Source organism: Piliocolobus tephrosceles, chromosome 1, assembly GCF_002776525.5.
Source record: "Piliocolobus tephrosceles isolate RC106 chromosome 1, ASM277652v3, whole genome shotgun sequence".
Classification (NCBI taxonomy): Eukaryota; Metazoa; Chordata; class Mammalia; order Primates; family Cercopithecidae; genus Piliocolobus; species Piliocolobus tephrosceles.
In genome coordinates, this window is record NC_045434.1 from 189259278 (window position 1) to 189285022 (window position 25745).

A 25745-nucleotide genomic window follows, 5' to 3' on the forward strand; every position below is an offset into this window, starting at 1 on the left:
CTAAATTATGTCACATGGCCTCTCCGAGTCTCATTTTCTCTCCTTTGTAATACGGGCATAACTGTTCTGCCTACTAATCTCAAAGGTCACCGTAAGGAAACAGTAAAACGCTGTACAAATTATTTACAAGGATTTTCTCAACTGCTTAGCACACCTGGAATTGTGAGGAGGTGCTAGGAGACTCCTGCTGGATAAAAAAAACTCGCGATTATCCCGGATCTGAAGTCAAAAATGGTCTTAGGTCTCCACTTTTGCCATTTAATGTTGTTGTATGATTTTGGGTGAATGATCTAACCTCTCTGAGCCTCCACTTTCCTTACTATCTAGTGGGGTTAATAGGACAGACATCACATTCTGCGGCAAAGTGTTAAAGCACGTAGTAAGTGCTCAATAAATGTTGGCTGAATCTGGGTCTCTCTGGCTGAGACAAATCTCTCCATCCGCGAGGTGGGAAAACTGCGCGCGGTCGCCATGCGGAGCTCAGGTATAGGAGATGCTCCCCGGGGCACCGGGCTCCGGAGCCACCCCACTACCCCGCCCACCCGCCCGTTGCCATGGCCACCGGTTCAGGCTGGGCGCAGCACTGAGGCGTGTTCCGCCCAATCCCCGCCCTTCCAGGGTGACCATTGGCTGGAGCGGCCACGTGACGCGCGCTGGTATGCTAATATATGGTAATGAAGCCCACGCCCCTCCTCCGCGGGCCGCGTCCGAGTAGCCAGCAGGGTGCGCGGCGCCGAGCCGAGGGGGCGGGCTGAGGGGCGGCCCCCGGGAGAGAGCGGCCAGGTGGAGGAGGAGCGCGGAGGCGACCGCAGGTAACGGGCGGGCGCGTGCGCGCTGGGGCCGGCTTGCGGCTGACGGGCAGCGCGCGGGGGACACCGGCCGCCGCGCTGCCGGCTTAACCCTTTGGGCACCCAGCTGTCACGGTCGGGCCGGAGCGCTCGGCCGGGACGGGCCGCGCGGGGCGGGGCATTGCCATGGGCACGGACAGGCGGGCGGCAGGCGGCCTGACCCCTGGTCCGCGGCGTGGAGCCCGCGCTGGGAGCCCGCAGTCCCGGCCAGCGACCGGTAGAGCGCGGCGCCCCCGGGCCAGTAACGCGCCGCGAGGAGGGCTGTGGGGAGCTCTGGGGCCGAGGCTTGCCGGGGGGCTGCCGGGAACGGGAACGGGAACGGGCCAAGGTCCCGTCACTGGCGCCCTTTCTCCGGAGACCGAGCACCCTCCCGCGGAGAGGCCCGCGCCGCGGCAGCCCGTGGCCTTGCGCGGCCTGCGCCTGCTCCGCTCGTCCCGCAGAGTGCGGGGAGACCCGGGGTTCGGGCCTGACCAGGGCGCCCGCTCCCCAGCCGCGGCCTGACAGCCCAGGCGCTGGCACTTTCGGTCCAGAGTCAAGCGTGGCGTGGGGGGCACCAGCAGAGGGAACCGGGGTTGCTGGAACTGGGAGGAGAGAACAGTCCCCTAGAGGAAAAGCGGGCCCCAAGGTTGGAGAAAGAGGGATGCCCTAGAAAGGCGCTGGTCCCTTGTTTTCTGTGCTGGGTGATGACCTGACACCCATGGGAAAAGGTCGGTGCTGGACACCTGGATCGGGTCTGTCATGCACAGAGGAAGCGGCCGTTCTACGTGAGTGTCTAACACATTTCTTATAAGGCGAAGCTTAAATTCATTTTCCTCCCCCAACCGCCTCCTAGGTCTGCTACAGAAGTGTCTTCTTGTAATTATCCCCCCTCCCCCATTTCACTGAGACTGGTGGCAGCTTTAGGCTCACAGTGTAATTTAGCTTTCGCTACAATAGAAATGGTAGGAGGAGAGTTGCGCCACTGATATTAAGCTTACCCTGGGAGTTTCTTGGAAGTGTGGGGGAAAAAAATATTTCTGTCACTAGTGGGGATGAAAATCGGCTAATGCGTCCGTGATATCAATAGAGTTTCTTTTATGAGTCTAAACTCGTTCCTTCTAAATCAAGAGAAAACGTGGTTACACATGAAAAGTACCAGGAACCAATTTGATTTTGCAAGTGAAGTGCAAATTGCACTTCCACGTTACTCTTGATGTCTTTTATCACCCAACAACAAATACTTGGCATATGCCAGGCACTCTGCTATGTCTTGGGGATGCAAAGATGAATAAGATAATTAGTCCTTGTCCTGAGAGAAGTGGTGGCAGAAACAAATGAAATTGCTAGTACAAGTGATTAACAGCACAATAGACGTGAATGCAAAGGACTGTGGAAGCACAGAGGAGGGAACAATTAGCTGTCTGAGAAGACCAGGGAAGGCTTTCCAGAGAACACATTTAAATAAGGTGTTGAAGGGTGAATAGGAGTTCACCTTGCAGAGAAAATTGGAAAGGACTGAAAAGGCAGCCAAAGTGGGGGAACAGTAAATGCAGCCACATAAAGAATATGTTATCTCTAGGGAATGGCTTTCTATTGTAACTATGGCTTTTTTCCTTCCTCTGTAATGTAACTTTCTAAAAGTAGCCTGGAATTTCTCATTCCCAGCCCAGTTGTCCAGTGATATTTTTCTTATTGTTTTCTCTGCCATATTTTCCCCTCATCAGTTTTTCTGAGCCTCATCCCTGGTCTTTGTCACCCATGTCTCTCCAAGTAAGAGTCCATCATGTGGAGGTGGAATAGGAGTGGTTTTCAATCGCTCTAAAGGAGAGGGCCTGAAAACTGGGCATAATGTTTGGCACTAGAGGCAGCATCTGAGGAGGGCAAATCTAAACCGTACAAAAAGAGAATACATGGCCATAACTAGGGAAGCAATGCTGGATGTCAAATCTGTGAGACCTGGGGAAATAAGTATTACGATCAGAAGCTGGAAGGATCTGGATTAAGAGAGGACTGGAGTGTGAGATGGGTCAGGGCAAGTAGTCCAGGACTGAGACCGTGAATCGTGCAAATGCAGCTGACCCCACTGTTGCCTGGTGCCAGCTGTGCACAACAGCAGTGGATCTGCCAGACTGGGCCAGGCCCTCCATAGGCTCTCCAATGCCTCCTCCTTTCTGTTTACCCTCCCTCCTTACTATTATCCTCTTCTCTTCATCCCAGTTTCCACCCATGTCTCACATGTATTGGGCTTCTTTTAATGAGGTCTTAGCTACCAGAGCAGAGAAAACCCCATTCTGCTGTCTTAGTATCTAGCTCTAGAACTATAAATAGTTCATTTAACCTCATCAGCCATCAACTAGCCAGCCTATTTTTACTTCCTGATCATTTAGAAGCTGAGCAAGGTTGGACCCAGAGTAGCAAGGTGGACCTCATCCCCAAAACTCTCCTAATATTTGAATCAGATAAAGGCCTTTTTGCTTTGCTTAGACCAAATTTATTTTTAGAACAGATTATGGTGAGTTTTTGGCAAATTTTCTGTTTTGAATTATATTACAGATCAAGTCTAAAGAAGGTGTCACTGGGGTGACATGCTTAATATGCTCTGCTCAGATTGATGATACTGTAAGTGCTGGAAAATCCTGGGCAGTATTTAAGCAGTCTTCTCAATCGGCGTATTTACCGAACACCTGCTTGTGTGCAAATACTATCCTGTATTTGTGATGTGGAGGAGATAGGAAAATGAGAGGGGTGGTGTAGTATGGGGGATATTCTCAGCTAAACAAAGATTTGGATCCCAGTTCTACCAGGTACTTGCTACATGACTTTGACTTCAGTTTCTTCATCTGTAACAATGCCACCTACCCAATATTGTTGTGATGAGTAAATGAAATCACAAATGTATAGCAGTCATTTAGTACCTTTTTGAGATGCTTAATGCATGGTATTATAGGAGCTGAGAAAAGAAAAAAAATGGTGATAATTGAAGCCATATGATTAGTTGAGTTCACCGGTGGTAACAGCATAGAAATAGAATAGAGGATGAAGGACTGAAACTTGGAGATACATCCCACAATTAGGGAGGGAGGGAGAAGCCATGGAGTTCGTATGGTAGAAAATAAGGAATATCAAAGAAGCAAGACAACCATCTAATTTATTCATCAAACAAATGCATTCTATTCACCACCATTTGTTGTGTACCTGACAGATGCCAAGGCCTGTTAGACATGCTATTAACCATGAGAGTGTAGTATCATAGAAGTCAAGAGAAGAAAAAGTTTTGAGCTGCAGAAATTGGTCTGCAGTATGAAATTGTACAGAAAGAGTGGGAAACATTCATTATATTTAGTAAACAGAAGGTCATTAGTAACTTTTTGAAAATGATAGCTTCACTAGAGTGGCAGGGGTGGCCATGGGGATATTAAAAGCCACATTAGAGAGAACTGTGGCATGAGATGCAGTTAAGAAGTGGAGACAGCATGCGGATCACCTTTTGTATGTTTGGCAATGAAAGGAAGAAAAGAAATAGGGAAGTGATTAGCAAAGACAGCACAGTCAAGTGGAAGATTTCATTTTCCCTGTCTGCTTCATTATTTTAGTTGACCTAAAATATTATTCTTTTTCTTTCATATCCTTAATAGTAAGTCAGCAGTCCATTTCTTAAACTTACTGCTTTAATAACTACTTGTATGTTTCATGGAACAGTAATAGTGCAGCTATCATTTGTTGAGTGCTCACTATGTGCTAGGCATTGTGCTAAGCTCTTTGTATACATTCTGTTCATTATCCCATTTAATCTTCCCAGCACCAGATTATAACCACGCAACCTCTTGGCAACATGGAAAGACTAAGTAAATTGCCGGAGGTCACATAGCTAATGAGTGGCACAGATGGGATTTGGATCCAGCTCAGACTCTAAAGCTTTCCTGAAGGATCATGCTATACTGTCTCTGAAGTCAGGGCCAGCTTTGTGGGTATGCAGCCTGTGCAGTCTCCCAGGGCCCTATGTTTAGAGGGACCCAGGCTTGGTTTAATACTCTCTTGTTGCTGTCTTGGAATTCTTGATAATTTTTAACAAGGGGGTTCTACATTTTCATTTTGCACCAGGCCCCACAAATTAGGTACCCAGTTCTGCCTGAAGGTATCTGTACTACCTCCTGAAGGTAGGAAAGCATTTTGCGCTGTGGCCTTTGTTTTGGGTAGGTGGCCTAAGTCCTTGCTGTGTCATGCTGCACAATCACATTTTCCTATGGTCCCCTCATTTTGAACTCCATGAGTTGGCTGGTGGGAAGGGCAAAAGGAAATGCCTAGTCAATATGAAGAGAATAGAGAATAAAGAGGCAAGGAATTGCTTACTTAGAATGACTTCTGGAAACTCATCCACCATATTTTGAGGGTATTATTAGAGAGAGTTATAGTCCTGATGCTATTGTTACTCCCAATTTAAATACAACACAAGTTCATTTCTATTCCTTTTTTAGTTAGATATACTCATTTGTTCATGGGAAGATATGGAGACCATTTTTCAACCTACTGAAACAGAAATTGGAGTGGAACAGATACACTACGACTTGTCTGCCCTCATCTGGTGCCTTTTTAACCAAGTTGATGCTACCCTTTGACCCTCAAACCATGGACTCCCCCAGCAGCTTTGAACCCCACTGGTTGCCACCATTGTCTGGAATGCTTCTGTTCTCTCTTGCCTTTGTTGCCTACTCTGTTCCTTCATCTACCCACATGAATCAAGAAACACAGAAACTTCTATTTTCTCTAATTTTTGGCTTTACAGTCACTACTTGGAACTGACAACCAATTAGGTTTTTCTGGGTTTCATGGTTATGGTTCTCTCAGAAACAGTTTTTACTCGTCCTCTTGTTCCTCTCACTTCTGGTCTCTCTGAGTAATGATTTGACCAAGTCCTGACATCACTTGACACTTACCACTTGACCAAGTCCTATGCCAACCAACCTGGATTCCTTTGTGGGGGAAATCAGACAAGATTGAGATTGTATTGCTTCCTCCTATTACCTGTCTCATCCCCGTTCAGAGTGTTTGTTCTCATTTTCTATGCCCAACATGGATCAGGTAAGCCTAAGAATACGTGAGAAGAAAATATGAAGAGATGTCCAATATAACCTGCAGTATACACATGAAACACAGTTTACATGACTGGGCTGGGTCTTCTCCATAGTCTCCTAGTTGTGCTATAGCATGGTCTCCATAAGGCACTGTAGTAGTTATCCATTGCTGTATAACAAATTACCCCAACATTTACCAGCTTAAAACAAAATTTTCTACTTATCTTTTAAGACTCATTTCAAGCATTACCTCTCAGAAGGCATTTCCCAGCTTGCTTTTTAAGAATTAGTAATCTCCTCTTTGATATTTCTTCATATGTTAGCATCTCATTATAGCATTTGCCACATTGTTATAATTGCTAAGGACCATGTCTTTTTCATACCCTTAAGTTCCTATTTCTTGAACATCATAGATGCTCAGTAAATGGTTGTTAAAAGAGCTTAAGAATAACTCATACCTTTATCGGCTTTCACTCTATTCTTTATAAAACGTAGGTATATTGCAAAGTATCTAACCTTGTTTCCTGTGATAGGCTCATATATCATTGTTGTTGAAGTTTAAATATAAAGAAACTGTAGTATATGTCCAAGACTGCTTGACTTGCCAACTTATCTACTCCAGTGAAGGCTTCTTGAGCTTATCTTTATCTATAAGTCTCTGTGCCATTCCTAGTCTGAAACCAATTCTGGCCTTTATAGGAAATTATACACTGAGCACCCCTAGTCCAGAGATACTCGGTTCAATAACAAAGACAACATGTGTTCACTATTCAGATATGTGACTCTCAATTTTATGAGGGTACATCTGTGTCTGGCTTCTTCACTGCTCTTTTCCCAACACCATGCCCTAGTAGATGCACAGTAAATACTTAGTGAATGAATTAATGAAACTCAGTTCTTGATAACTCATGTCTCATTCCTGTTATCCAGGTCCTGACCTCTGATCACCCAGAATCTTAGGCCTGATTCATCATTTCATGTGACCCAGACTTTTTGTTTTGGTCCTTGACTTTTATCTTCCAGGACCTTACTATAGCTGGATAAGAATCTGACCCTTTGCTTACTCAGAACTAAAGTATCTCTTTGTTTCTTGATCGTCCTAACTAATAATATAGGCCAGATGCCCTTAGAAAAATATTATTTTCTCTACCTGAAGCCAGAAACATTCAGAATACATATTAAATGTATTTTAAAATATTTAAACTGAAGATAATTACATTCAAATTTCTAAAGAAAGTAAACAGGCCCTTTAAGAAACAAGTTTTGGGCAGAGACCAGCGTCTAAAATTTTGTGAGTCTATTAGAATGATTAACTTGTAAGCTTCAGCAAATCAATGCAAATTAATTTTTATACCAACCAGTGAATCAAAGGAGGGGAGGGAAATGAGTGAGTGTGTAAATATGGTTGCCAGGGAAACTTTTCCTGACAGAAGAGAGAACCTCTCAGGAATTTATACAGGCCCACAGAAGCAATGTAACCTGATCTTTCTCTGTTCTCTTTCTGATGGAGGAAGAAAAGATGTAGAAACCATGGGTACAGATAAAGGTGGCTTTAGGCTTTTCAAGAGATTTGAGGAGTAAGTTCTCCAGGACAAATGATGACTATTATAAGGCACCCATTCCTTCTAAGGATCCATCTGGAAATGAATCTATCTCTAAAATAGTATTAATGAATCAGTCTCTATAATAGTATTAATTTACTCAATAAATATTTATTAAGCACTTTTTTTTTTTTGAGACAGAGTCTCATTCTGTCCACCAGGCTGGAGTGCAATGGTGCGGTCTCAGCTCACTGCAACCTCCCGCCTCCCAGGTTCAAGCAATTCTCCTGCCTCAACCTCTCGTGTAGCTGGGACTACAGGTGTGTGCCACCACACCCGGCTAATTTTTGTGTTTTTAGTAGAGATGGGGTTTTACCACATTGGCCAGGCTTGTCTTGAACTCCTGACCTCGTGATCCACCCTCCTCGGCCTCCCAAAGTGCTGGGATTACGGGTGTCAGCCACTGTGCCCAGCCTTATTCAGCACTTTCTAAATAAAATATATATATTTCCTTTGCCCAGAAGGAAATATAAACAGTTGATAATTTGAAAGTACTGCATTATACCTAGTTAAGTTTTGCCCCAAATTAATTTTTTTAGTATGGGATAATGTGAACTTAACTAAATATTTAATGCTTTTTCTAGAAATAAAATTCTGTTTCTGTACAAAAAGCTTAACACAAGTGTATCTTGTGTTTTTTCTATTCTTTGGTTGCTGCTCCTGAGAAAAACCTAATTCATTGGTCCATAAAGCCACACCCCAAAGTAGATGTTCATCTGCTGACAGTGTCATCTTAATTTTAGATACAGTACCAGTGAAGGACACATCCATCTCTTTGATGGCTAAAATCATGAGATCCTTCTTATTTCAGCTGTAGGGGACGGATGGTTTCAGGTCTTAAAATCTTGGCTGTAAAATGCGTTTGGATTGAAATATGGAACACTGTCCCATATCTGAAGCCTACCATTCAGTGTCTCCATTCCTTCTCTTCCCACTTTTATTTTGTTTTCAGTTACAAATAAGGCTTGCATTTGTTTGAAAAAATATATGATTTTTAAGTCCTTTAATACTTTAATGTGCTAGAGTTGTGTTCCAAGCACAGTATCTTCCATTGGCCTGCAGAGAGGCAGTCGGAGGTAAAGGTTCACTGCAGGGACACTAGAGCCATGATGCTGGGGTTCCAGCCTTGCCTCTTAGCCACTCATGAGCTGTGAACTTCCCAGCCTCCTTCCATCTGTTCTCTCTCTGCTCCAGTCTTCTTGGGTATAGTGGAGGAGAATCACAGTCCCTACCTGAAAGAATTATAGATTTAAACAGCTTAATACATGTGAGGTACATAATAAGAATTGTGTAAGTTTTACCTTTCATTATTTCCTATGGCCTCCTATATAGAGTTGATCCCATTGAAGGAAGAGAAAGTTGAGATGTATAAAGGTATAATAACTTTCCTAGGGTATACAGTAAGTTTAGAGTCAGACTATTCTCATTCTTAAGTTAGCACAGAAGTTTTCCATTCCACTTAGTAAGAGAGAGAGAAAATGAGAATTAGAATAAGAGGGCAGAACTTGACTTTTAGGGCATTTTGAAATAGAGGTTACTTCACATAAGATGGTGACACTAAAGCATGTGAAAATGAAATTGCTTTATCCAAGGCAGAGTATTAGAAATGGTTTGGAATAATATAAATAGGGAATGTAATACTGGATCAGGCCCATCGTATAACCAGCCCAAAATTTGATTTCTGATTGTGATAACAGAGCTCAATTGGAGGGCATATTGTAGCTGCTAGCCATGACAAAATCTTCTGATTACAGGGATGGATTTGCCGATCCCTAACTGTCTTTTAGTATCCTGCTGTCTTTGTTTACCTGAGTATTTAAGCTTTATTTCTATTTTTGGCTTCTACCGTCTTCTTTATTTTTTCAACAAACATTTAATAAGCTTCTATACCCCACCCTAGCAGCTGGGGATGCAAAGATGAGTAGAACCCAGGCATGGTACTACAGAGGTTTCTAAAGAAAGAAAGACATGGAAACATTAATTATGGTACTGTGCTTAGTACCATAATAGAGTATGGACCCTGCTTAGAAATGTTAGGAAAAGTTTTCTGGAGAAAGTGACATTTGAAGGGTAAGAGGGAGCTTCTCAGCCAGACAGGAAGCAGTGTGTGCAAAGGTGGGGGTGTCTTTGCTTGAGAGAGCACATATGGGAGACCTCCAAACAACCTTCCAAGACCACAGCAGAACATATGAGGAGGGTTGTCGCAGAAACGAGTCTGAAAAGTAGGCTGGCATCAGATCACAAAAGGCTTGGTTTACCAGGCTGAGGAATTTGGACTTTATGGTGGCGACCAAAGGGAGCTGTTAAAGCCCCTAGGAGTAATGTGATCAAATCTGCCTTTTAGAAAGAACACATTAGCAATGTGAAGGGTGGTTTGTACAGGAGTGAGACCAGAGACAGAATCATGCAGCTAGCAAAGAACCTTAAATGAGCCTTCTCGTCTGCTGCTAGTATGTTTACTCTTGAATATATATGTTTGTTCATTCAACCCCAGTTTGTTAATGGCATATGAGATACTGGACTTGCTGCTGGAAATACTGAGAAACAACATACTACCCATGTCTTGAAGTTGCTTGCAGTGTTTTATTTGTCCTAAACACAAACTTTCTTGAGTTTTCAGCTTCTCTTTTCTATCCTCTACTTCATCTCAGTTCCGGGACTGGGGTTCTGGTATGCTGAAGTAAGCTCATTTGGGTTCATCTTGTCTGTACTCCTCATGACATCACCTATAACTCCTTCCTTTCAGCCCTCATATTTCCAGAGTTCAAAGTTCTAATCATTTAATAAGTTCCTGTAGAGAATGCATCTATTACATCCCTTTATTTAGACTTCTGCTATTTAAATTCTTATGTTTTTTCTTATTTCCCCCATCCTCAAGTACTGTATGTAAGCCCTCTTAGTCACACACTTTGCCCTACTGCCTGTCCTTTACTAGCTTACAAAGTCCCGTCTTTATTCCTCTTTTCCTGTTTCCCCAAGTATATGCATACCAGAATTGCAGACTACATTGTTTTCTTTGCTTTTCCCATGTGGGTGCCTTTCCCCCATGAGATCACAGTCCCTAGAGGAATAGCTCCTGACAATAAAGAAACTGAAGATGAGGCAATTTCTCCTGAAATAGAAGAGAAGATGGAGTTGTATTAGAAACACTAGTGTTTATTACATAATAATAATTGGAATTACAACTTCTTGAGTGCTCGTATATGATAACTGTCATGCGAGAGCATTACGTGAATTCTTATTTAATCCTCACAGACACTCTGAGGTAAGTACTCATGTTATTTCCATTTTACAGATGAAGAAACAGGCTCAAAGAGGTGAAAATAGTCTGGGCACGTTGGCTTACACCTGTAATCACAGCATGTTGGGAGGCCAAGGCAGGAGGATTACTTGAGCTCAAGAGTTTGAGACTAACCTGGGCAACATGGCAAGACCTCGTCTCTAAAAAAAATTTTAAAAATAAGCCAGATGTGGTAGCATGCACCTGTAGTCTCAGCTACTCAGGAGGCTGAGGTGGGAGGATCACTTGAACCCAAGAGGTCAAGGTTGCAGTGAGCTGTAATCGTGCCACCACACTCCAGCCTGGGTACAAAAAGGAAAGAAAAAAGGAAAAAAAAAAAAAAAAGAGGTGAAATAACTTGTCCAAGTTCAAATCATGAATACATTAGCCAGATTTTGAACTGAGGACTGACTCTAGAACTGAAGTTCTTCATTACTGTGTAATGTAGGGTTAACATGCCGGCTTTGAGTTCAGGTTCCTGTGGTCATTAAGAGTGAGCTGATTTTTTTCAATCTTCCTTTAGTTATAACTGCCATCACCAAATCTAGTTTATGTTTATCTTCTTGATTCTTTTTTTTTTTTTTGAGACGGAGTCTTGCTCTGTCGCCCAGGCTGGAGTGCAGTGGCCGGATCTCAGCTCACTGCAAGCTCTGCCTCCTGGGTTTACGCCATTCTCCTGCCTCAGCCTCCCGAGTAGCTGGGACTACAGGCGCCCGCCTCGTTGCCTGGCTAGTTTTTTTTGTATTTTTTAGTAGAGACGAGGTTTCACCGGATTAGCCAGGATGGTCTCAATCTCCTGACCTCGTGATCCGCCCGTCTCGGCCTCCCAAAGTGCTGGGATTACAGGTTTGAGCCACCGCGCCCGGCCATCTTCTTGATTGTTACTAGTGTTCTTAATAAGCTGTTTTATTTGAATCACAAGAAGGTCCAGGCATGTTTCCCTCCCCCAAAGTTTGTGATCAGTGTCATAATTATATAGATTTGAGTTTATATGTTAGCACTATTGTGGTGTTATAGTTCATTGTAGATACTATGCTTACAGTTCTGGGACCTACCTCTAGGTGAATGGATTGTGCCTTGAAACATGGTTGCATAACAGGTTTGTTGTAGAGAGAGCTAAATATCCTTTAAAAAGAAATGTTGTTTATATAATAATTTCCACACCACATCAGCCTTCCCTAGTGATAAGTAGTAGACTGAATAATGACCACCCAAGTATATTAATTCCTTATCCCCAGAACTTGTAAATATTACCTTATAAGGAAAAGGGGTATTTGCAGATGTGATTAAATTAAGGGTCTTGACATGGAAGGGTTGTATCAGGGTGGGCCCTAAATACAATCACAAGTGTCGTTATAAGAGAGAGGCAGAGGGAGACACAGACAAGTGGGAGGCAATGTAAATGCAGAGGCAAAGATTAGAGTGATATGGCCACAAGCAGAGAGAGCCAGCAGCAACCAGAACCTGGAAGATTCAACAAATAGATTCTTCCCTAGAACCTTCAGAGGGAGCACAGCCTGCTGACCCATTGATTTCTACCCAGTAAAGCTAATATTGAACTTCAGGCCTCCAAAACTGTGAGAGAGTGAGTTTCTGTTGTTTTAAGCCACTAAGTTTGTCATTGTTTTTATGGCAGCAATAGGGGACTAAACAATGAGGGTAGTCACTTATACTGCCTAGCTCATTTTGAGAGAAAATATTATGACTTAATAAAGATAACAACCAACTAATATAACATGTATAATAATAATTTCAACAAACATGTATGTAGTCTTCACTATGTGCCAGGCAGTGGTGTAAGCATTTGAAATGTATTTACTCATTTATTCTTCATAGCAACTCCCATAATGGGAGTTCTGTTTTAAATGGGAAGGGCACAGAGAAGTTAGGTAACTTGGCCAAAGTGATGCAATTAGTAAATGGTGGGGCCAGGACCTGAACCAAGGCAGACAGTTTGATTTCAAAAGGCCATGCTATTAAACACTGTGCTATACAGGGCTTCACACTGGGCAAGCGTTCCACAAAGGACAATGTGACAATGTCTAAAGTCTTTTCAATCTTCTAGTCTGTTCTTCATGTTTTCTGCTGTGTTCATTGTTTTTATCCTTTTCCATTAGGTAGCCTTTATCTTTAGTATTTTTTTCTCTTCTAAATATCCTTGTGTAGTTTTGGTATCAGGGTAATTCTGGGCTCATGAAATGAGTAGGTAGGAGTTTCTTTTTCTGTTTTCTAGAAGAGTTTATTAGTATTGGCATTATTTCTTTTTTTGAATATTTAATGGAATTCACCAATAAAGCCGTCTGTGCCTGGAGTTATCTTTGTAAACAGATTTTAAACCAAGAATTCAGGTACGTTAGTAGCTATAGGGCTATTCAGGTTATCTATTTCTTCTTGAGTGAGCTCTGATCATTTGTGTCTTGAAGAATTTATCCATTTCACCTAAGTTGTTTAAGTTGTTGGTATAAAGTAGTTCATAATATTGCTTCATTATCCTTTTAATGTCTGTAAGATTTCTTTCATTTCTGTGACTGGTGATTTGTGTCCTCTTTCTCTCTCTCTCTCTCTCTCTCTCTCTTGCTCTTGCTCCTTTTTCTGATCAATCTGGCTAGAGGTTTTTCAATTGTATTGATCTTTTCAAAGAGTCAGATTTTCATGTCGATTTTTCTCTATAGTTTTTCCGTGTTCTACTTCATTGTTTTCCACTCTTTATTATTTCCTTCCTTTGCTTACTTTGCATTTTATTTACTCTTCTTTCTCTAACAAAATAGAAGCTGAGGTTGATGATTTGAGATCTCTCTTCTTTTCTAACACTAGTGTTTTCATGCTATAAAATTTCCTTTAAGTACTACTTCACCTATATCCTACAGATTTTGATACGTAATGTTTTTGTTTCCACTAGGTTTAAAATATTTTCTAATTTTCTTTAGGATTTCTTCTTTGACCCATGAGTTATTTTGAAGTGCATTGTTTGGTTTTCAAATATTAGAGATTTTCCTAATGGCTTTCTGTTACTGCTTTCAAGTATAATTCTGTTATGCTTAGAGAATATGCTTTATATGATTTCAGTTCTCTTAAATTTATTGAGACTTATTTTATGGCCCAGAATGTATATTCTGTTGTCATTAGGTGGAATGTTCTATATATCTAAATTAGGTTTATAGCGTTGTTCAAGTCTTTTATATCTGTATTAATTTTACATCTACTTGTGTCATCAATTACTAAGAGAGGAGTATTGAAATCTCCAACTATAATGGTAAACTTGTGCTTTCCTCCTTTTAGTGCTATCAGTTCTTACTTTATGTATTTTGAACTCTGTTACTAGGTACATACACATTTAGGATTGTATGTCCTCTTGATGAACTGCCCCTTTATCATTATAAGATTACCTTCTTTTTTCTGGCAGTATTCCTTCTTCTGCAGTCTATTTTGTCTGATATTGATATAATCACTGCAGCTTTCTTATGGTTATTGTTTGCATGGTGTATCTTTTCCACCATTTTGCTTTTAGCCTATATATGTCTTTATTTTTAAAGTATAAAGAAAGCATATCTTTGGTTTTTAATCCAATATGAAAATTTCTGCTTTTTCATTGGGGTGTTTAAACAATTTACATTTATTATAATTATTGGGATAGCTGGCCTTGAATTGATATTCTTGCTGTTTGTTGTCGATCTGTCCTATATGTTCTTTGTTCCTTTTTTTCTCTTTTTTTTTTTTTTGCCTCATTTAGGATTATTTGAGTTACTTAGTTTTGACCCCATATTGTCCTCATTATTGCATTATTGCATATGTGTCTTTGTTTTGTCTTTTCTTAGTACTTGTCCTCCTGTTTATAACATATGTCTTCAACTTATCCCTGTCTATCTCGAAATAATATATATCACTTTACATATAGTGGATAAACATTAAAACTATATACTTCTATTTTTCCCTTCCGGCCCTTTGAGTTATTGTCATGTATTTTATTTAACATATTTTATTATTACTTTAAGTAGTCGATTATCTTTTAAAGATACTTAAAAATGAGGAAACATGACCTTTATATTTACTCACCTATTTATTGTTTCAGATGTCCTTTTTATTCCTTTGTGTTTCTGTTATCAATTTCTTTAGACTAAATAATTTTCTTTAATATTTTTGGTAGTGCAGTTATACTGGAATTAATTATTTCAGTGTTTATCTGTCTGAAAAGTTCTATTTTACCTTTATTTTGAGAGATACTTTTACTAGGTAAAGAATTCTAGGTTAATAGTTTCTTCCAGGACTTTAAAGATGTCTATCCATTGCCTACTGACTTGCATAGTTTATGAGAAGAAATCTGCTGTAATTCTTTTTTTTTTTTTTTGAGATGGAGTCTCACGCTGTCACCCAGGCTAGAGTGCAGTGGTGCGATCTCAGCTCACTGCAACCTCTGCCTCCCGGGTTCACGCCATTCTCCTGCCTCAGTCTCCCAAGTAGCTGGGACTATAGGTGCCCGCCACCACACCTGGCTAATTTATTTGTTTATTTATTTATTTTTGTATTTTTAGTAGAGACAGGGTTTCACCGTGTTAGCCATGATCCTGACCTCGTGATCTGTCTGCCTCAGCCTCCCAAAGTGCTGGGATTACAGGCGTGAGCCACTGTGCCCCGCCAGAAATCTGCTGTAATTCTTATATATGTTACTCTAATGTCTTTTTTCCTCTGGTTACTTTTAAGGTTTTCTTTTTATCACTTCAGCAGTTTTATTATGATGTTCCTTGGAGTCACTTTCTGTATATTATGCTTGGATTTATAGATTTCATCGAATTGGGAAAACTTTTAGCTATGGTTTCTTTAAATATTTGTTTATGTTCCCTTCCTCCCCACGTCTCTTTTCCTTCTGAAGCTACAATTTCATGAATATTAGATTGCTTGATATTGTCCCACAGGTCACTGATGCTGTGTTCATTTGTGTTCAGTCTCCTGTGTCTCTGTGCCTCATTTTGGATAATTTCTAATTCTGTGTCTTCAAGTTCACTGATCTTTACTTCTGAAGTTTACAATCTGTTGTTAATCTCATCCAGTCTATTTTTGGTTTCAGATGTTGTATTCTTAGTCTCTGAAAGTTTAATTTATGTCTTTTTTATACTTTCCCTCTCTCTTGTCCTCATGTTCATGTTTTCCTCCACTTCTTGAACATGTGGAACATATTTAGTAAAAGTGTTTTAATATACTTGTTTGCTAGTTCTTTCATCCATGTCATTTCTGAGTACGTTTTTACTTATTTCTTTTTTCTTCTGGCTTAAAGTCTGATCTTCCCATTTCTTTGCATGCCTGGTAATTTTTTATTGGGGACTAGGTATTGTTTATTTTATATTCTTGATTACTAAATTTCATTATATTTCTTTAATTAGTTTTGGCTTTTATTTTGGATGCAGTTATGTTACCTAGGATTACTCTGATCCTTTCAAAGATTGCTTCTAAGCTTTATTATGGTGGGTCCAGAGCAGCCATTGGTCTAGAACCAATTTAGACCTCACTACTTTGGCAATATCCTTCTGGGGGTTGTGTCTAATTCCTTGTCTATTACAAGGTCTTTCTACTCGGATAGATGTGAACACAAACTGTTTACAGCCCTGTAAGAACTCTGGGAATGGTTCTGCCTGCTCCTTTCCAGTAGTCTTGAGTGGGTTCCTCTCATGCATGTGCAGACCAGTACTTAGTCAAAGACTCTAGGGAAGCCTGTCGGTAGAACTTCAGAGTGTTCTCTCTCTCTATCTCCAGTTCTCTGTCCCACAAATTCTAGTCACTTTGCCCTCCTGGATGTCTAATCTCAGTCACCTCGATTCAGTGAGATCTAGTCCCCCTCCCTGTAGTGCATCCAGGAACTGCCTGTAGGCAGTAAACTGGTACACTCATAGGACTCACTTTGTTTGTGTCCCTTTTCTTAGAGATCACAGGCCTGTGTTGCCTGTCAGCCAATGTCTGAAAGCCATTTCTTTCTATATTTTGCCCAATTTTTTAGTTGCTTAAGGCAGGACAGTAAATCTGGTCCCTGTTTTTTTTTAACTTCTAAATCGAAGTCTCAAACTTATTTTTTAGGGAATGTACATGTTGACTACTAGTAGATTCCTTTCTTTAAAGAAATTCCGTCATTTAAAATATGGCTTGTGAATAGTTAAAAAGTAGATCTGCATTTAAAATAACAAAATTCTACATGATAAATTAAAATAGGATTTAGGAGGTTTAGATCTTCCCCCACCTTGCTATCTAGCATATGATTAGAGAGTAATTCATTGCTATTAGAATGGCAGAGGTTTGAAAAAGAAATTCAAAATAAGGCTAAGGCAGACCAGACTGTGATTGACTGCAGATCCATGGTTGTACAGAGCTGTAACCAGTTACTGAGTCTTGGCTGTAAACCCTTTAACTGCCCTACTGTCTATTTAAATTCTTTGTCAGTGGGCTTCAGTGTTTAAATGTTTACTTTGATAAACATCCCAACATTCAAACAAGGAGTAAAACATTCAGAACCATTGAGATAAAGATCAAAACAATAGTGAGAACATCTGACAAATGCTAACTTTGTAAACTGTAGAAGCCTCCACTAACTACAGACTGTCTGACCCCAGAATTAGGACTTTTCTCCCTGTCCTTGCTGGCCACACTGAAAATAAGTGAGGCTAGTTACAATAATCTATCCTAGGGGCAGGTTATTTGGGGCAATAAATCAACCTCAACTGTTAACCTTTCGTGTGGGGTGTGTGTGTGTGTATGTGAGACAGGGAGAGAGAGAATAGATATGTAAACATGATGCATGGTCACTTACTTATTTAGTATCTTATATATGCCAGGCATTTTAATCTTCATAACAGCCCTGCCAACTCAGTTTTTAGGTATACATATAAGGGGTTTAATTAAAAAGCTGAGATCTAGAGATACTAAATGATGAGTTCAAGTTTTTCCATTATACCATGCTGTTTCTCACAATGCCATTCTGTATTACCCTCAGTAGCACCATAATTCAGTTGTCGGTAGACCACAAACACAACCTTGGGTCATCTGTCTTGCAGTCATGTACGGGTCACAGGAGGCATTGGAAGACAGAGTTTGATGGATAATTACAGCTTTTTTCATTAGGAAAATAATTTGAAGTTCATGTTTTACATAGAGTGGATCAAAACAGCAATAAAGCAGTGAATACACTTTGTTATTATCTATCTAGGCCAGTTTTACTGAAAAAGACTGATATATCCCCAATACCATACCACCTGCTGCTCAAAGACAAGCCCTTTAGTTTGAGGTTGTAGTCACTATTGGCAAAGTCTGACTGTGTTTGCAACTGTCTTTTAAACTTACAGTCTTCATAAAGAGCCTTCACTTTTGAGATTGTTGCCATTGGATGATTTTTCTGTGGCTGTTTACTAGCTGGGCCTGAATAATCTCCTGCACCAGCCACTTTGCCTGCGGTCTCCTTTATTTCATTCATCATGAGGAAGCCACCTCAGGCTCCCGTTGTCATTTCTCTCTGCCTATATGTCAGTGTCCAGTGTCGGTGGACTGGCTGTATTTCAATACTTCGGTGTTAGATAGTAGCCCTAATAAATGCTTGTCAATTTAGCAACAGTAATTATCCAATTATTTCTGTTGTCATGGTATAGACAGTCTTGATTATAACTACTTAAAAGTCCGGGCCAGGCACCGTGGCTCACACCTGTAATCCCAGCACTTTGGGAGGCCGAGGCGGGTGGATCATCTGAGATCAGGAGTTTGAAGACAGCCTGGCCCGTCTCTACCAAATATACAAAAATTAGCCAGGTATGGTGGCACATGCCTGTAATCCCAGCTACTTGGGAGGCTGAGGCAGGAGAATCACTTGAACCCCGGAGTCAGAGGTTGCAGTGAGCCGAGATCGTGCCACTGCACTCCAGTCTGGGTGACAAGGGTGAGACTCCATCCCCCCTCCAAAAAAAAAAAAGTCCATATGTAAGATCCCTGATGATAACCCTGAGTTTCCTATAAAGACAAAAATGCTACCAGCCTTTACTTTGGCTTGTGACTACTTGGGCATTAGTGCCTTACTTTTGAAATCTATATCAAGCTTTTAATTCTGTTTCTGAATTTTTCAATGACCACGCTATCCTTCAGTTACAAGATTTATGCTCCTGATGCATCATCAATACTCTTTCAAGTTTTATTTTCTAGTATTAGAGATAAGTTGCACTGAACTTGAGTATTCGCCACTTATTAGGGTAGGGGCTAGATAGGGTACATATATCTGGCACTGTATTAGTGAGGGGTTTTTTCAGTGTGAAATGTGCTGGCCTGTACAAGGATTAAATCTATAACTTTGGTTTTATTAGTGATCATACTTTTTATATACAGAATGAGGATTCCAGATTCACGCATTGTTTATTTATTCCTCTTCACCAAAATTTAGGGTAAAGCTGGTGGTAATTGAATAGAAAAGGAAAAGTGATGTTTAGTGTTTGCTTGCACACCACATGTGTGTGTGTACAGTGACACTTTGATTTTTAAGTTACCATATAAATAATAGTTAAGAGAAAGGCTCCAAGGCCAGTCTAACTAGAATTCTGGCTCTTCCAGTTACTAATTATAATTGTAACCCTGGTCAAGTTACTTAACCTCTCTGTGTTATTATATCTTGTGACCTTGATCAATTTACTTTAGTTCTAATAGATTTTTTTTTGTGGATTCCTTAGGATTTTTTACAAACACAGTTATGTTGTTGGCAAATACAGTTTTACTTCTTCCTTTCCAATCTTTAAACCTTTTTTACCTGCCTTATTGCACTGCCTAGTACCTCTAGTATATCGAATAGACAATTGAATGGCCATTCTCAATCTTAAGTCTTTCCCTTAATAAATACGATGTTAGTCGTAGGTTGTTGTTAGATGTTCTTTAAGAAATTGAGGAAGTTTTCTTCTATTCCTGGTTTGTTGTGAATTGTTATGGTGGTTGAGTATTGAATTTTGTCAAATGATTTTCCTTTGTCTATAAAGATGATCAGGCCAGGCGTGGTGGCTCACGCCTGTAATCCCAGCACTTTGGGAGGCCAAGGCAGGCGGATCACGAGGTCAGGAGATCGAGATCATCCTGACCAACATGGTGAAACCCCACCTCTCCTAAAATACAAAAAATTATCTGGGCGTGGTGGCTCGCGCCTGTAGTCCCAGCTACTCAGGAGGCTGAGGCAGGGGAATCGCTGGAACCCAAGAGGTGGAAGTCACAGTGAGCCAAAATCGTGCCAGTGCACTCCAGCCTGGACGACAGAGCAAGACTCCATGTCAAAAAAAAAAAAGAAAAGAAAAAGATGATCATATGATCACCTTCTTTATTAATATGCTGATTTACATTGCTAGATTTTTTATGTTAAACTTTTCCTTAATATAACAACAACAACAACAACAACAGCAAAACAGAGATGTTCCAGTATGTTTTTCTGTGCATTTTTGGGGAACTAGCAGTATCTTAAGGTAGTTTAGAATCTCTAGGTTTATTCTCTAGTTGTCTCTCAATTTAAAGACTGTATGTTAATGATATAATAATCAACAGGAATATATCTTCTGGGAGGGAACAAATGATTATATAGAGACTTCTTGATTAGTGATTTAAGTATATTTTAGTGAAATATAAACCAGTACAAGGAGAATATCATATTTATACTAACTTTCAGATTATTTATTTCTCCCATAATTCATAGAAAAATAATTTTAATGCTTTTGAGAACTTCCTTTTTTGTTGTTGTTGTTTTTTTTGTTGTTTTTTTTGTTTTGTTTTGTTCTTTTTTTATTATACTTTAAGTTCTAGGGTACATGTGCATAACGTGCAGGTTACATATGTATACATGTGCCATGTTGGTGTGCTGCACCCATCAACTCGTCAGCACCCATCAATTCATCATTTATATCAGGTGTAACTCCCCAATGCAATCCCTCCCCCCTCCCCCCTCCCCATGATAGGCCCCAGTGTGTGATGTTCCCCTTCCCGAGTCCAAGTGAGCTCATTGTTCAGTTCCCACCTATGAGTGAGAACATGCGGTGTTTGGTTTTCTCTTCTTGTGATAATTTGCTAAGAATGATGGTTTCCAGCTGCATCCATGTCTCTACAAAGGACGCAAACTCATCCTTTTTTATGGCTGCATAGTATTCCATGGTGTATATGTGCCACATTTTCTTAATCCAGTCTGTCACTGATGGACATTTGGGTTGATTCCAAGTCTTTGCTATTGTGAATAGTGCCGCAATAAACATACGTGTGCATGTGTCTTTGTAGTAGCATAATTTATAATCCTTTGGGTATATACCCAGTAGTGGGATGGCTGGGTCATATGGTACATCTAGTTCTAGGTCCTTGAGGAATCGCCATACTGTTTTCCATAATGGTTGAACTAGTTTACAATCCCACCAACAGTGTAAAAGTGTTCCTATTTCTCCACATCCCCTCCAACACCTGTTGTTTCCTGATTTTTTAATGATTGCCATTCTAACTGGTGTGAGATGGTATCTCATTGTGGTTTTGATTTGCATTTCTCTGATGGCCAGTGATGATGAGCATTTTTTCATGTGTCTGTTGGCTGTATGAATGTCTTCTTTTGAGAAATGTCTGTTCATATCCTTTCCCCACTTTTGGATGGGGTTGTTTGTTTTTTTCTTGTATATTTGTTTGAGTTCTTTGTAGATTCTGGAAATGAGCCCTTTGTCAGATGAGTAGATTGCAAAAATTTTCTCCCATTCTGTAGGTTGCCTGTTCACTCTGATGGTAGTTTCTTTTGCTGTGCAGAAGCTCTTTAGTTTAATGAGATCCCATTTGTCAATTTTGGCTTTTGCTGCCGTTGCTTTTGGTGTTTTAGACATGAAGTCCTTGCCCGTGCCTATGTCCTGAATGGTACTACCTAGATTTTCTTCTAGGGTTTTTATGGTATTAGGTCTAACATTTAAGTCTCTAATCCATCTTGAATTAATCTTCGTATAAGGAGTAAGGAAAGGATCCAGTTTCAGCTTTCTACTTATGGCTAGCCAATTTTCCCAGCACCATTTATTAAATAGGGAATCCTTTCCCCATTTCTTGTTTTTCTCAGGTTTGTCAAATATCAGATGGTTGTAGATGTGTGGCATTATTTCTGAAGGCTCCGTTCTGTTCCATTGGTCTATATCTCTGTTTTGGTACCAGTACCATGCTGTTTTGGTTACTGTAGCCTTGTAGTATAGTTTGAAGTCAGGTAGCGTGACGCCTCCGGCTTTGTCCTTTTGACTTAGGATTGTCTTGGCAATACGGGCTCTTTTTTGGTTCCATATGAACTTTAAAGCAGTTTTTTCCAATTCGGTGAAGAAACTCATTGGTAGCTTGATGGGGATGGCATTGAATCTATAAATTACCTTGGGCAGTATGGCCATTTTCACAATATTGATTCTGCCTATCCATGAGCATGGTATGTTCTTCCATTTGTTTGTGTCCTCTTTGATTTCACTGAGCAGTGGTTTGTAGTTCTCCTTGAAGAGGTCCTTTACATCCCTTGTAAGTTGGATTCCTAGGTATTTTATTCTCTTTGAAGCAATTGTGAATGGAAGTTCATTCCTGATTTGGCTCTCTGCTTGTCTGTTACTGGTGTATAAGAATGCTTGTGATTTTTGCACATTAATTTTGTATCCTGAGACTTTGCTGAAGTTGCTTATCAGCTTAAGAAGATTTTGGGCTGAGACGATGGGGTTTTCTAAATACACAATCATGTCATCTGCAAACAGGGACAATTTGACTTCCTCTTTTCCTAACTGAATACCCTTGATTTCTTTCTCTTGCCTGATTGCCCTAGCCAGAACTTCCAACACTATGTTGAATAGGAGTGGTGAGAGAGGGCATCCCTGTCTTGTGCCAGTTTTCAAAGGGAACTTTTCCAGTTTTTGCCCATTCAGTATGATATTAGCTGTGGGTTTGTCATAAATAGCTCTTATTATTTTGAGGTACGTTCCATCAATACCGAATTTGTTGAGCATTTTTAGCATGAAGGGCTGTTGAATTTTGTCAAAAGCCTTTTCTGCATCTATTGAGATAATCATGTGGTTCTTGTCTTTGGTTCTGTTGATATGCTGGATTACGTTGATTGATTTGCGAATGTTGAACCAGCCTTGCATCCCAGGGATGAAGCCCACTTGATCATGGTGGATAAGCTTTTTGATGTGCTGCTGAATCCGGTTTGCCAGTATTTTATTGAGGATTTTTGCATCGATGTTCATCAGGGAGATTGGTCTAAAATTCTCTTTTTTTGTTGTGTCTCTGCCAGGCTTTGGTATCAGGATGATGCTGGCCTCATAAAATGAGTTAGGGAGGATTCCCTCTTTTTCTATTGATTGGAATAGTTTCAGAAGGAATGGTACCAGCTCTTCCTTGTACCTCTGGTAGAATTCAGCTGTGAATCCATCTGGTCCTGGGCTTTTTTTGGTGGGCAGGCTATTAATTGTTGCCTCAATTTCAGAGGCTGCTATTGGTCTATTCAGGGATTCAACTTCTTCCTGGTTTAGTCTTGGAAGAGTGTACGCGTCCAGGAAATTATCCATTTCTTCTAGATTTTCTAGTTGATTTGCGTAGAGGTGTTTATAGTATTCTCTGATGGTAGTTTGTATTTCTGTGGGGTCGGTGGTGATATCCCCTTTATCATTTTTTATTGCGTCTATTTGATTCCTCTCTCTTTTCTTCTTTATTAATCTTGCTAGCGGTCTGTCAATTTTGTTGATCTTTTCAAAAAACCAACTCCTGGATTCATTGATTTTTTGGAGGGTTTTTTGTGTCTCTATCTCCTTCAGTTCTGCTCTGATCTTAGTTATTTCTTGCCTTCTGCTAGCTTTTGAATGTGTTTGCTCTTGCCTCTCTAGTTCTTTTAATTGTGATGTTAGAGTGTCAATTTTAGATCTTTCCTGCTTTCTCTTGTGGGCACTTAGTGCTATAAATTTCCCTCTACATACTGCTTTAAATGTGTCCCAGAGATTCTGGTATGTTGTATCTTTGTTCTCATTGGATTCAAAGAACATCTTTATTTCTGCTTTCATTTCGTTATGTACCCAGTAGTCATTCAGGAGCAGGTTGTTCAGTTTCCATGTAGTTGAGCGGTTTTGATTGAATTTCTTAGTCCTGAGTTCTAGTTTGATTGCACTGTGGTCAGAGAGACAGTTTGTTATAATTTCTGTTCTTTTACATTTGCTGAGGAGTGCTTTACTTCCAATTATGTGGTCAATTTTGGAATAAGTGTGATGTGGTGCTGAGAAGAATGTATATTCTGTTGACTTGGGGTGGAGAGTTCTATAGATGTCTATTAGGTCCGCTTGGTGCAGAGATGAGTTCAATTCCTGGATATCCTTGTTAACTTTCTGTCTCGTTGATCTGTCTAATGTTGACAGTGGAGTGTTGAAGTCTCCCATTATTATTGTATGGGAGTCTAAGTCTCTTTGTAAGTCTCTAAGGACTTGCTTTATGAATCTGGGTGCTCCTGTATTAGGTGCATATATATTTAGGATAGTTAGCTCTTCCTGTTGGATTGATCCCTTTACCATTATGTAATGGCCTTCTTTGTCTCTTTTGATCTTTGATGGTTTAAAGTCTGTTTTATCAGAGACTAGGATTGCAACCCCTGCTTTTTTTTGTTTTCCATTTGCTTGGTAGATCTTCCTCCATCCTTTTATTTTGAGCCTATGTATGTCTCTGCATGTGAGATGGGTCTCCTGAAGACAGCAGACTGATGGGTCTTGACTCTTTATCCAGTTTGCCAGTCTGTGTCTTTTAATTGGAGCATTTAGTCCATTTACATTTAAGGTTAATATTGTTATATGTGATCTTGATCCTGCCATTATGATATTAACTGGTTATTTTGCTCATTAGTTGATGCAGTTTCTTCCTAGGCTCGATGGTCTTTACATTTTGGCATGTTTTTGCAGTGGCTGGTACCGGTTGTTCCTTTCCATGTTTAGGGCTTCCTTCAGGGTCTCTTGTAAGGCAGGCCTGGTGGTGACAAAATCTCTAAGCATTTGCTTATCTGTAAAGAATTTTATTTCTCCTTCACTTATGAAACTTAGTTTGGCTGGATATGAAATTCTGGGTTTAAAATTCTTTTCTTTAAGAACGTTGAATATTGGCCCCCACTCTCTTCTGGCTTGTAGAGTTTCTGCCGAGAGATCTGCTGTCAGTCTGATGGGCTTCCCTTTGTGGGTAACCCGACCTTTCTCTCTGGCTGCCCTTAAGATTTTTTCCTTCATTTCAACTTTGGTGAATCTGGCAATTATGTGTCTTGGAGTTGCTCTTCTGGAGGAGTATCTTTGTGGCGTTCTCTGTATTTCCTGAATTTGAATGTTGGCCTGCCCTGCTAGGTTGGGGAAGTTCTCCTGGATGATATCCTGTAGAGTGTTTTCCAATTTGGTTCCATTTTCCCCCTCACTTTCAGGCACCCCAATCAGACGTAGATTTGGTCTTTTTACATAATCCCATACTTCTTGCAGGCTTTGTTCATTTCTTTTTCTTCTTTTTTCTTTTGGTTTCTCTTCTCGCTTCATTTCATTCATTTGATCCTCAATCGCTGATACTCTTTCTTCCAGTTGATCGAGTCGGTTACTGAAGCTTGTGCATTTGTCACGTATTTCTCGTGTCATGGTTTTCATCTCTGTCATTTCGTTTATGACCTTCTCTGCATTAATTAGTCTAGCTGTCAATTCTTCCACTCTTTTTTCAAGATTTTTAGTTTCTTTGCGCTGGGTACGTAATTCCTCCTTTAGCTCTGAGAGGTTTGATAGACTGAAGCTTTCTTCTCTCATCTCATCAAAATCATTCTCTGACCAGCTTTGATCCGTTGCTGGCGATGGGCTGTGCTCCTTTGCAGGAGGAGATGCGCTCTTATTTTTTGAATTTCCAGCTTTTCTGCCCTGCTTTTTCCCCATCTTTGTGGTTTTATCTGTCACTGGTCTTTGATGATGGTGACGTACTGATGGGGTTTTGATTTAGG

The 25745-nt window shown here is 40.4% G+C and overlaps 1 protein-coding gene across 1 annotated transcript in view; it reads left to right on the forward strand.

Annotated features, from left to right (window-relative positions):
* The first annotated feature begins 711 nt into the window (after window positions 1-711).
* PHC2 (polyhomeotic homolog 2) overlaps window positions 712-25745 on the forward strand; it is a 117930-nt gene continuing 92896 nt past the window's right edge. Inside the window, exon 1 of the mRNA XM_026457192.1 lies at window positions 712-812. The gene's annotated coding sequence lies outside the window, so the exon portion shown is untranslated. The remainder of the gene's footprint in view (window positions 813-25745) is intronic.